The sequence below is a fragment of the Grus americana genome, unplaced genomic scaffold (assembly GCF_028858705.1).
Source record: "Grus americana isolate bGruAme1 unplaced genomic scaffold, bGruAme1.mat scaffold_897, whole genome shotgun sequence".
NCBI lineage: Eukaryota > Metazoa > Chordata > Aves > Gruiformes > Gruidae > Grus > Grus americana.
In genome coordinates this window covers 7,768-17,455 of record NW_026562087.1, presented here as the reverse complement: position 1 = coordinate 17,455, position 9,688 = coordinate 7,768, and the positions used below count along the sequence as shown (strand labels likewise).

The following is a 9,688-nucleotide window of genomic DNA, read 5'->3' as shown; positions in this document are numbered from 1 at the left end:
CTAACCAGAGCTAGAGCATTTTTGTTGAGGTGAGAGGCAGACAGTGCCTTTTCCAAAAGGGGAAATGACAGCTGCCGGCACGCACTGCCAAACACTGCATGTCAGCCGAGTGCCATAAGACTACAGCTCCCAGCGTGCTGCGGGAGGCAGCCTTCCATGCTTCCTGACCCTGCCGGGACACTGTCCCATTCCCTCGCACCAACTCACCGAAATCCCCGCGGAGCTCCGCAGCGTGGCTCCGGGCTGGACCGCCAGCCAGCACCCCCCCCCACAAGCTCCGACACAGCATGGACGCCCGCCGGCTCCAGGCAACCCTTGCCGCCCAGCTGCGACACAGCGCAGACCCCCCCACCCACCACACGGCTCCAGGCAGCCCCCCTTCAGCTCCATGCCTCTGACCTACACCCTGCCACCCACCTACCCCTACCTCTCCTCAGAGGCTGCCCCACTCACCTTCTCCCTCCATGCAGCCACAGCCCAGCAACACCTCCGCTCCTCCCTTGGCTCACAGCAGCCACTGCACACCAGCAGCCCCTTATAGGGAGGGGCCATGGCCATCAGCCTCACTGCCCACACCTGGGGCACCAGCAGCCTCACTGCCTGCACCTGGGGCTCCTCCAGCCCCAACCCACAGCTGGAGCCCCACATGAACAGGGGGCCATCACCTGACCCCCCCCACACCCCTCCTCCCCTGCCCTCCATCACAGCACCCCCACAAAGGAAGCGCCAAGGCAGCCGGCACAGCAAAAGAGACCACAAGCGTTTATTCAGTCACACACAGAGCCGGTCCCGGGAGAGACTCCGCACCGGGGCCCGGCCCTGGGGCACCTCGGCTGTCCTACCCAGAGCCACGCTCGCCAGTCCGGCGTGGAACAGACACACGGTCGGTCCGTCAGGCTGCTGGAGAGCTGGGCTGCTATGTGCAGGCTGCCGCCAAAACCGAGGAGCCAGCTGCAGGACGCTAGAAGAGAGGAGAAAAGGGGCAGCCAGCTGGATGGGGGGGGGGCAGCGGCGAGAGAGAAAGCACGAGGCAAGCAAAGGGACGGCGAGTGAAGGACAGGGAGCGAGGAAGAAGCGGCAGGAAGAGAGGCAGCGGGACAGCGACCGACAAACCAGGACGGGGAGCGGGACAGAGAGGCAGAAACGACCCTGGGCGGGCAGCGCCACGGCGAGGGAGGAAAAGAGAATAAGGGCAGGGAGCCGGACCGAGAGGTGCGGCACAGGGAGCAGGACAGAGCAACAGAGAATAAAAAAAGGAAGCGGGAGCGTGAGAGAACCGGGCTGGGGAGCAGGGAGAAGGAGAGAGCAACAGAGGGAAAGAGGACCGGGGAGCGGGGCGCTGGGGCAGAGTGAGAAAAAGAGGGGCAGAGGCACAAAAGAGGGAGACGAGGACTGGGCAGAGGGGAGAGAAAGACGGGGGCAAGGAGCAGAGACACAAAGGTGCCAGGAAAAGGACGGTCAGATGGAGCGAGAAACAGGGTCGGGGAGCAGGACAAAAGGACAAAGAAAAAGGCGAGGAAGAAGGAAGGAAGGATAAAGGTGGGACAGGGAACGGGACATACGCAGCGAAACAAAGTAGACCAGAGAAGAGAGGACAGGGATTGAGGAACAGAGAGAGAGACGCAGGCTGGTACACAGAGACGGCGAAGGTAAGCAAAACCAGCGACGGGCAGGAGGACCTGGTTCTGACAACCCATCGCTCTCGGTGTCGCTTCCACGGCCTCAAAGAATGCGACGTGCCGCAAGACAAGAGAATGGGAGAGTGAAAGCAAAGGCACGGGAAACTTAACGCTCTTAGTAATTTCACTGAGCATCACAGCTTACAGTTACTCAATGTCTTCCGGTGTCACAGGGTGAGGTACAACTGATTTCGTCTCCATATCTCTGGACAGAGCTTTTCTCATATCTGTGGGGGGGAAGAAAAAAAAAAAGATATTCTAAGACGACAGTCCTTGCACAAAGCCACCTTCAGCGAATTCTCTATTACAACAAGGTCGTTTCTAACCCAGAAGATTTCACAGAATCATAGAGTACCTCAAGTTGGAAGGGACCCATACAGATCGCCGAGACCAAGCCCCCGCTCCACGCGGGACTACCTAAAACTAAACCGTGCGACTAAGAGCATCGTTCAGACGCTCCTTGAACTCCTGACAGGCTCGGTGGCTGCGACCGCTTCCCTGGGGAGCCTGTTCCGTGACTGACCGACCGCCCTCTCAGTGAAAAGCCTTTTCCCAACGTCCGGTCTGAACTTGCCCTGACGCAGCTTCGTCCCGTTTCCTCGGGTCCTAGTGCCGGTCACCGGAGAGAGCGGAGGTCAGCGCCTCCCCCTCCGCCGTCCCCCTCGAGGAAGGTGTAGACTGCGATGAGGTCACCCCTCGGCCTTCCCTTCTCCAAGCTGAACAAACCAAGTGACCTCAGCCGCTCCCCCTAAGTCTCGCCTCGGAGACCTCTCGCCATCTCGGTCGCCCTCCTCCGCGCACGCTCCGAGAGCGTTGTTCGGCGGCACCGCTCTCGACTGGAACCTAACGCTGCACGTAACTCAACTGAGCGGAAAGGAAATGACGGGCTAAAGGGACAAATACACGATTTAAGGCAGCCGCAACGATGGCAGATGTCTGTCCGTAGCCCTTCTATTTATTTCACAGCGCTCCTGCGTATCAAACGAACGGTACCAGAGCAGAAAAGGTATACGGCGTGGCCACGTTACCCCTCGGGGAGGACGGCGAAAGGAGAGAAGATCTAGAAAGAGGAAGCAGCTGGTACTTCGCTTTTGGTAACAGAATTAACATCAACACGTTCCTTCCCTTTGAAATTGAAAACGCCACCCAATTCTCTGCCACTGTTGACCACCGACACTTGTAAATTTCTAGTGAAACAGCTGAGGAAAACAAAGTTTCAGGTCCCTGGCTAGGGGAAGAAACCAGGCAAGCGCCGCCGTTCCTTCCCCCCGACAACACTAGCAAAAAAAACCAGCCGCTGGGGGCGAGCGTTCCTCCGAAAGAAAAATCAGGTGAGAAACCGCATTTTTATTTTCAGCTTACCTACAGGATAAATGTCTTTGTAGTTGCTACAAAACGTGTAAACTGCACAAAGATTAAGTTTTGTAACCGATCTAAGGTTCAGTACGAAAAACTACCTAAAGGAGTACGCAAAGTCCCACTCATCAACAATCATCTGACCCTGTTTCATATTAAAAAAAAAAAAAAAAAAAAAAAAAAGTAATGCTAATCACACAGACAAGCCCAGGAACCCTCCACATGAGAATCTTTCCGTTCAGCCGGAGGCAGAACGAGTACTTACCACGGGCATCCTCATCTGGCTCTCCGCTGCTAGCAGAGCGGCACGCCAACGCTGTCCGGTACACGCCGTAGTACGCCTAGTTGCTTCTACGTATTTACCGCCGCCTGATTTGATACTCTCACAAAGAGATCGACGAAAAAGCCACCCTTTCTTTGAAAAAATAAAAACCAAAACCACACAGTTAAGGAACGGTAGGCGAACGTATTTCTAAATCATAACCCACGGCTTGCAGGCAGACCAAGAGCAGCTCTGACGATGCGGTACGCTCATCAAACATCTTTCACGCAGGAATAACAGATGTACTCCTTTACCACGGGACGCAGCCGGCACAGGGACAAATTTCACGCTGTTTTTGTCACACGACCGTCCTTCTGCACCAGCCAGTGGGTTCAGAATTAAGGACGGGACAGGCTAAACGCTCACACGAGCCTCCTATCCGTAAGAAACTATTAAAAATAGAAAAAAAAACTTACACGTTTTAGATCGCGTTGCCTTAGGGACTGCCTCCTTCAAAGCCTGCCTGTTGGGGGGGGGGTGGGGGGGGCGCGTGTGCGCGCACGCACGCGCGTGAGGCGTGGAAATCGGTCAGGAGATGGAAAGTAAGCTAAGATACTCTCTGCCGTACAAGGTTTGTTCGCCATCGTCCCCGAGGGAATCGCACAAAGCCCACGCTTGCCGAACCGGTACGTCGGAGGCCCTACGGGAAACGGCGCTGACGTTTCGCCAAGCTCTTCTCCTGTCAAGAAGAGGACCTTTTCTGCGGCATCCCTATTGGCGTTCGGCCTGCTTTCGGCTCATTCTGGCAGGTCAGCTTTCAGAGAAAGCCTGAGATTTCAAACCGCCAAGCAACATTCACCATTCTTGCTCTCTGACTACGGGGAATTTCAGCGAATCGGAACGCTACTTGGAGCCACGTTCCGGGTCTGTTTCGCCGCAAACCAAATATCTAAGCCACGGACCGGGCGCCCGTAGAAAAATTACTTTAAAAGATTAAAGACAAGCACAGTACTCACTTTTCTGAAATTTCTTCCGGTAGCGCCATCAATTTAGCGGCCGAACCCAGCCGTCGAAATTCCGGTGCAACGGAGCGAGCAGGAACGCGTCCGTGCCGCTCTTCCCTGGCCACGGAGCCTTCCGCTCTACCCGTTACTGCGAACGTACGGAGCATCGGCGCAGCAGCACCTGTGGAATAACGCACCGCCCACAGCTATACAGAAGAAGAATCCGAGACGACGGTAGAAGACCCCAGACCAAAAGTCACCGCGGGACTAAGGGACGCGCGGACAGCGCGCGAGGGGCGGGTGTCCGGGACCCAAGTGTGGAACGGCCCCGGGATTTCTTTGTTCGGGGTCCCTCTCTTTGGAGGCGCCCCGCCCGGGCCGATCCCGCTGCTGCACCTTTCAGTTACGTTAATTATTTTACAAAATCCGACACCCGGAGACTGCTGCCGGAAGCCTCGGGTCGAGCCCGAAGGAGGAGGAGGAGGAGGAAGCGCGCCCGAGAAGAAGCGTGCGCGCGACACCGTGAACGGGGTGCGAACGCTGGGGCGGCAGCTGCTCCTCCTCAAACAGAGACAGAGAGAGAAAGAAGAGGGGGAAAGCCACAGGGTACAGAGGGCGGAAGTGGAAAAGAGGGGCCGGGAGCCGGACAGAGGGAGGTGGAGAAAGAGGCCGTCGGAAGGGAAGGGACGGGCTGCGGGGCAGAGGGGGACTTGCCGGCGCCAGGTTCGCGGTTCCACCCGATAATCGTAAAGGTCTCTGCCAACCTCGACGATTCGGTCGCTTTAAAAAACAATCGGGATCTCGAGGCGGACCGAGGGAGAGACGGAGAATATAAAAACGGTCGCGGCTAAGAGGGCAGAGAGGGAGGAATCGCGAGACAGGGAGAGGCAAGCCGGGCAGGGGAAAAAGTCCCGACAGGCTTCTGCAGCGACAGGGAGGAATTGAAGATTCGAGAGAGGGAGCTGGACAGAGAGAGAGACGGGGAAAGGTAAGACGGTGGCGAGCTACCGGGCAGAGAAGCAGAGTTTAATGCCGGGGACCGGGAGAGGGACAGAGAGGGAAGGAGAAAGGAACGAAGGGACGGGCTGCGGGGCAGACAGGGAGGAAGGAAGGAAGGAAGAAAGAAAGAGGGACAGGGAGCCAGACGAACCGCGACGGGGAAAGAAAAAGGTACCGACGGGCTAGGAGGCAGAGAGGGGAGACTTTAGAAAAACAGGGACGGGGAGCGAGACGGAGCCAGACCGAAAAAAGGAACCATAGCGACGTGTGCCGGGACAGAGAGGCGGGCCTTCAAAACGAGGGGCAGGGAAGAGGCTCAAGAGGGACGGAGAAAGAGAGAGACTCACGACGACTCGCTACGGAGCCGAGAAGGAAGACCTCGAACAACAGGAACGAGGAGCCGCACAGAGAGAGCCAGAGATGGCAGAAATACCGACAGGCTACAGGACCGAGGGGGAGGAATGCAGAAACAGTGGCTGGGGGCCGGACAGAGAGACAGGGAGAGAGAGAAGGAAACAATAGCCACGGGCTACGGGGCAGAGAGAGCGAGGACCTAAAAAAGGTGGGGACAGGCAGCCCGTCAGAGCGAGATGGAAAAAGAACATAGCGGGGAGCAGAAAGCAAACCAAAAAACCCCACAGCGGGGTGGGAAAGCGAGGGGGGCAGAGGAGGGCCCGCGACGCAGAGGAGAGGCGATGGGGCCCCGCGGGCCCAGGACTCACCGCAGCTCTGGCTCTCGGCGCTGCCGGGAGAGCTTGCCAGCGCAGACGCTTCTTTCTCCCGCTCTCCGCCTTTCCTTTGCTGTCACTCCGGTCGCTCGGCTGTCCTCCGCCTAAGAGAATACACGGGTGTCTTACAGCTCCGAGGAGACGAGTCTGCCTAGATGAGCAGCCTGCCTCCCTGCCTCCCTCGGTACGCGGCCGCACCGTGCTTTGGATTACGCGTGGCGACCCTGCGGTGCCCGTCGGCAGCCTGACCTGCCGCGGAGCGCAACGAGGGATCTTTCCTCACCCGGCGAGGCAGGCGCTCTCTTGCCTGCAGCGGGAGGCAGCTGCCGGCCGGAGAGCCTTCCATCTCTTCTTCTTCTTCTTCACCTTTCTCTGGCCATTCCAGCTTCCCTTAGGGCAGCTGCTGTCCACGGCCGGTAAGCGCTCCGCCGCCTGTCCCTTTTCGCCCCCACGCCACGAGGCGAGCCAGGCCAGGCACAGGCGAGGCGGGTGCAGTCGACGGCATCCCCAAGGGAGGGACGGGCAACCACGTCCTCAGCGCGGCCTGGGAGAGGGAAAGAAAAAGCAGTGGCCGTTACTACCGGAGGTCGGCCCTGGCCGGAGACCCTCCTCCTTCTGCAGGGGCTTCCGGAGACGCCGCTCTTTCCCCGCGCTGCTGCTGCCGCTGCCGCCGCCGCCAGCACCCCCGTTCAGGAAGAAAGCGGCACAGGCGAGGGCCAGCTTGCCGCCTTCACGCCAGGGCTCGGGGGCGGCCTGGGGCTGCCGGACAGGCTTCCGGAGAGTCCGACCGGTAGCGCTCGTCTCGGGACACCGGGCAACGCCTCAGCGCGCGCGCGCTCTCGTAGCACGGCCGCACCGCTGCTCGGGAGCGGCTGGAAGCCTGCAGAAAACCACTCGAAACCGGCAAAAAAACCCCAACCTCGCGCTCCTGCGAGAGCAAGTCGGGCTGTCCGGCAGCCACGTCCGCGAAAACGACGCCTCCCGGCACGCACCGGCAAGCGCCGCGTGGCAGCCATTAGAGTGCCGTAAGACTACACTTCCCGGCGTGCTCCGGGGAGCCAATATGGCCGACCAGCAGCCGCGTGCCCCAAGACTGCAACTGCCGGCGTGCCGCGGGAGGCAGCCTTCCACGCTTCCTGACCCTGCGGGGACACCGTCCCGTGCCCTCACCCCAAAGCCGACTCACCCGAAAGCCCCGCCGAGCCGCGACGGCAGCCCCGAGCTCCGCAGCGCGGCTCCGGGCTGGCGCCCCCCCCCCCCCCCGCCTCCGCCCCCGCCCCCGCCTCCCCTCAGCCACCTCCGAAAGGCGCGGACGCCCGCCGGCTCCGGGCAGCCCCCGCCGCGCGGCTCCGGACGGTCTCCCCGCCCGGTTCCGACACGGCGCGCACCCCCCCCACCCGCCGCACGGCTCCGGGCAGCCCCCCTCCCCTCTGTGACACGGACCCCGCCGCCCCCCCGCCCCCCCGCCTCTCCTCGGAGGCGGCACCGCTGCCGCCGCCCTCCTCGGGGCTTTCCCCGGGACCCGCCGGTCCGTCCCGCTGCCCCGCTCACCTTCTCCCTCCGTGCAGCCGCAGCCCGGCGACGCCTCCGCTCCTCCCTCGGCTCACAGCAGCCCCTGCACACCGGCTGCCGGCAGCCGGTTCCGGGGAGGGGGCGTGGCGCTGCACTGCGCATGCGCGGCGCTGCCGCTGCAGTACCGAAATTTGGTCACTAGGCGGCAGCACCGAGCGAGCATGCGCTGTGGGCTGCGTGAGGGGCGGGGCTTGGCGTGCGTCGGGGGCGGAGTTTGCGTGAGGGGCGGGGCTTGGCGTGCGTCGCGGGCGGAGTTTGCGTCGGGGGCGGAGTTTGCGTGAGGGGCGGGGCTTGGCATGCGTCGGGGGCGGAGTTTGCGTGAGGGGCGGAGCTTGGCGTGCGTCGGGGAGGAGTTTGCGTCGGGGGCGGAGTTTGAGTGAGGGGCGGGGCTTGGCGTGCGTCGGGGGCGGAGTTTGCGTGAGGGGCGGAGTTTGCGTGAGGGGCGGGGTTTGCGTGAGGGGCGGAGTTTGCGTGAGGGGCGGAGTTTGAGTCGGGGGCGGGGCTTGGCGTGCGTCGGGGGCGGAGTTTGCGTGAGGGGCGGAGTTTGCGTGAGGGGCGGGGCTTGACATGCGTCGGGGGCGGAGTTTGCGTGAGGGGCGGGGCTTGGCGTGCGTCGGGGGGCGGAGTTTGCGTGAGGGGCGGGGCTTGGCGTGCGTCGGGGGAGGAGTTTGCGTCGGGGGCGGAGTTTGCGTGAGGGGCGGGGCTTGGCGTGCGTCGGGGGCGGAGTTTGCGTGAGGGGCGGAGTTTGCGTGAGGGGCGGAGTTTGCGTGAGGGGCGGGGTTTGCATGAGGGGCGGAGTTTGCGTGAGGGGCGGAGTTTGCGTCGGGGGCGGGGCTTGGCGTGCGTCGGGGGCGGAGTTTGCGTGAGGGGCGGGGTTTGCGTGAGGGGCGGAGTTTGCGTTAGGGGCGGGGCTTGGCATGCGTCGGGGGCGGAGTTTGCGTGAGGGGCGGGGCTTGGCGTGCGTCGGGGGAGGAGTTTGCGTCGGGGGCGGAGTTTGCGTGAGGGGCGGGGCTTGGCGTGCGTCGGGGGCGGAGTTTGCGTGAGGGGCGGAGTTTGCGTCGGGGGCGGAGTTTGCGTGAGGGGCGGGGTTTGCATGAGGGGCGGAGTTTGCGTGAGGGGCGGAGTTTGCGTCGGGGGCGGGGCTTGGCGTGCGTCGGGGGCGGAGTTTGCGTGAGGGGCGGAGTTAGCGTCGGGGGGCGGAGTTTGTGTGAGGGGCGGGGCTTGGCTTGCATCGGGGCGGAGTTTGCGCCGGGGGCGGAGTTTACATCAGGGGCGGGGCTTGGCTTGCGTCGGGGCGGAGTTTGAGTGAGGGGCGGAGTTTGTGTGAGGGGCGGGGCTTGGCATAAGTCGGGGCGGAGTTTGCGTGAGGGGCGGAGTTTGCGTGAGGGGCGGAGTTTGCGTCGGGGGCGGAGTTTGCGTGAGGGGCGGGGCTTGGCGTGCATCAGGGGCGGAGTTTGCGTGAGGGGGGCTTGGCATTCCATCAGGGGCGGAGTTTGCGTGAGGGGCGGGGCTTGGCGTGCGTCGGGGGAGGAGTTTGCGTGAGGGGCGGGGCTTGGCGTGCGTCGGGGGCGGAGTTTGCGTGAGGGGCGGAGTTTGCGTGAGGGGCGGAGTTTGCGTCGGGGGCGGAGTTTGCGTCGGGGGCGGGGCTTGGCGTGCGTCGGGGGCGGAGTTTGCGTGAGGGGCGGAGTTAGCGTCGGGGGGCGGAGTTTGTGTGAGGGGCGGGGCTTGGCTTGCGTCGGGGCGGAGTTTGCGCCGGGGCGGAGTTTGCGTGAGGGGCGGGGTTTGCGTGAGGGGCGGAGTTTGCGTCGGGGGCGGGGCTTGGCTTGCGTCGGGGCGGAGTTTGAGTGAGGGGCGGGGCTTGGCGTGAGTCGGGGCGGAGTTTGCGTGAGGGGCGGAGTTTGCGTGAGGGGTGGGGCTTGGCGTGCATCAGAGGCGGAGTTTGTGTGAGGGGCGGAGTTTGCGTGAGGGGGGCTTGGCATGCATCAGGGGCGGAGTTTGCATGAGGGGCGGAGTTTGCATTGGGGCGGGGCTTGGCATGCGCCAGGGTCAGAGTTTGTGTGGGGGCGGAGTTTGCGTGAGGGGGGCTTG

At 62.6% G+C, this 9,688-nt stretch overlaps 1 long non-coding RNA gene across 1 annotated transcript; it reads right to left on the bottom strand.

Moving 5' to 3' along the window:
• Window positions 1-739: 739 nt before the first annotated feature.
• Window positions 740-1,907, bottom strand: LOC129201268 (uncharacterized). The gene is made up of 2 exons (XR_008575345.1): window positions 1,825-1,907; window positions 740-961 (listed from the first exon to the last, which is right to left on the bottom strand). It is a non-coding gene; the product is annotated as an uncharacterized LOC129201268 (long non-coding RNA).
• Between the last annotated feature and the right edge of the window lie 7,781 nt (window positions 1,908-9,688).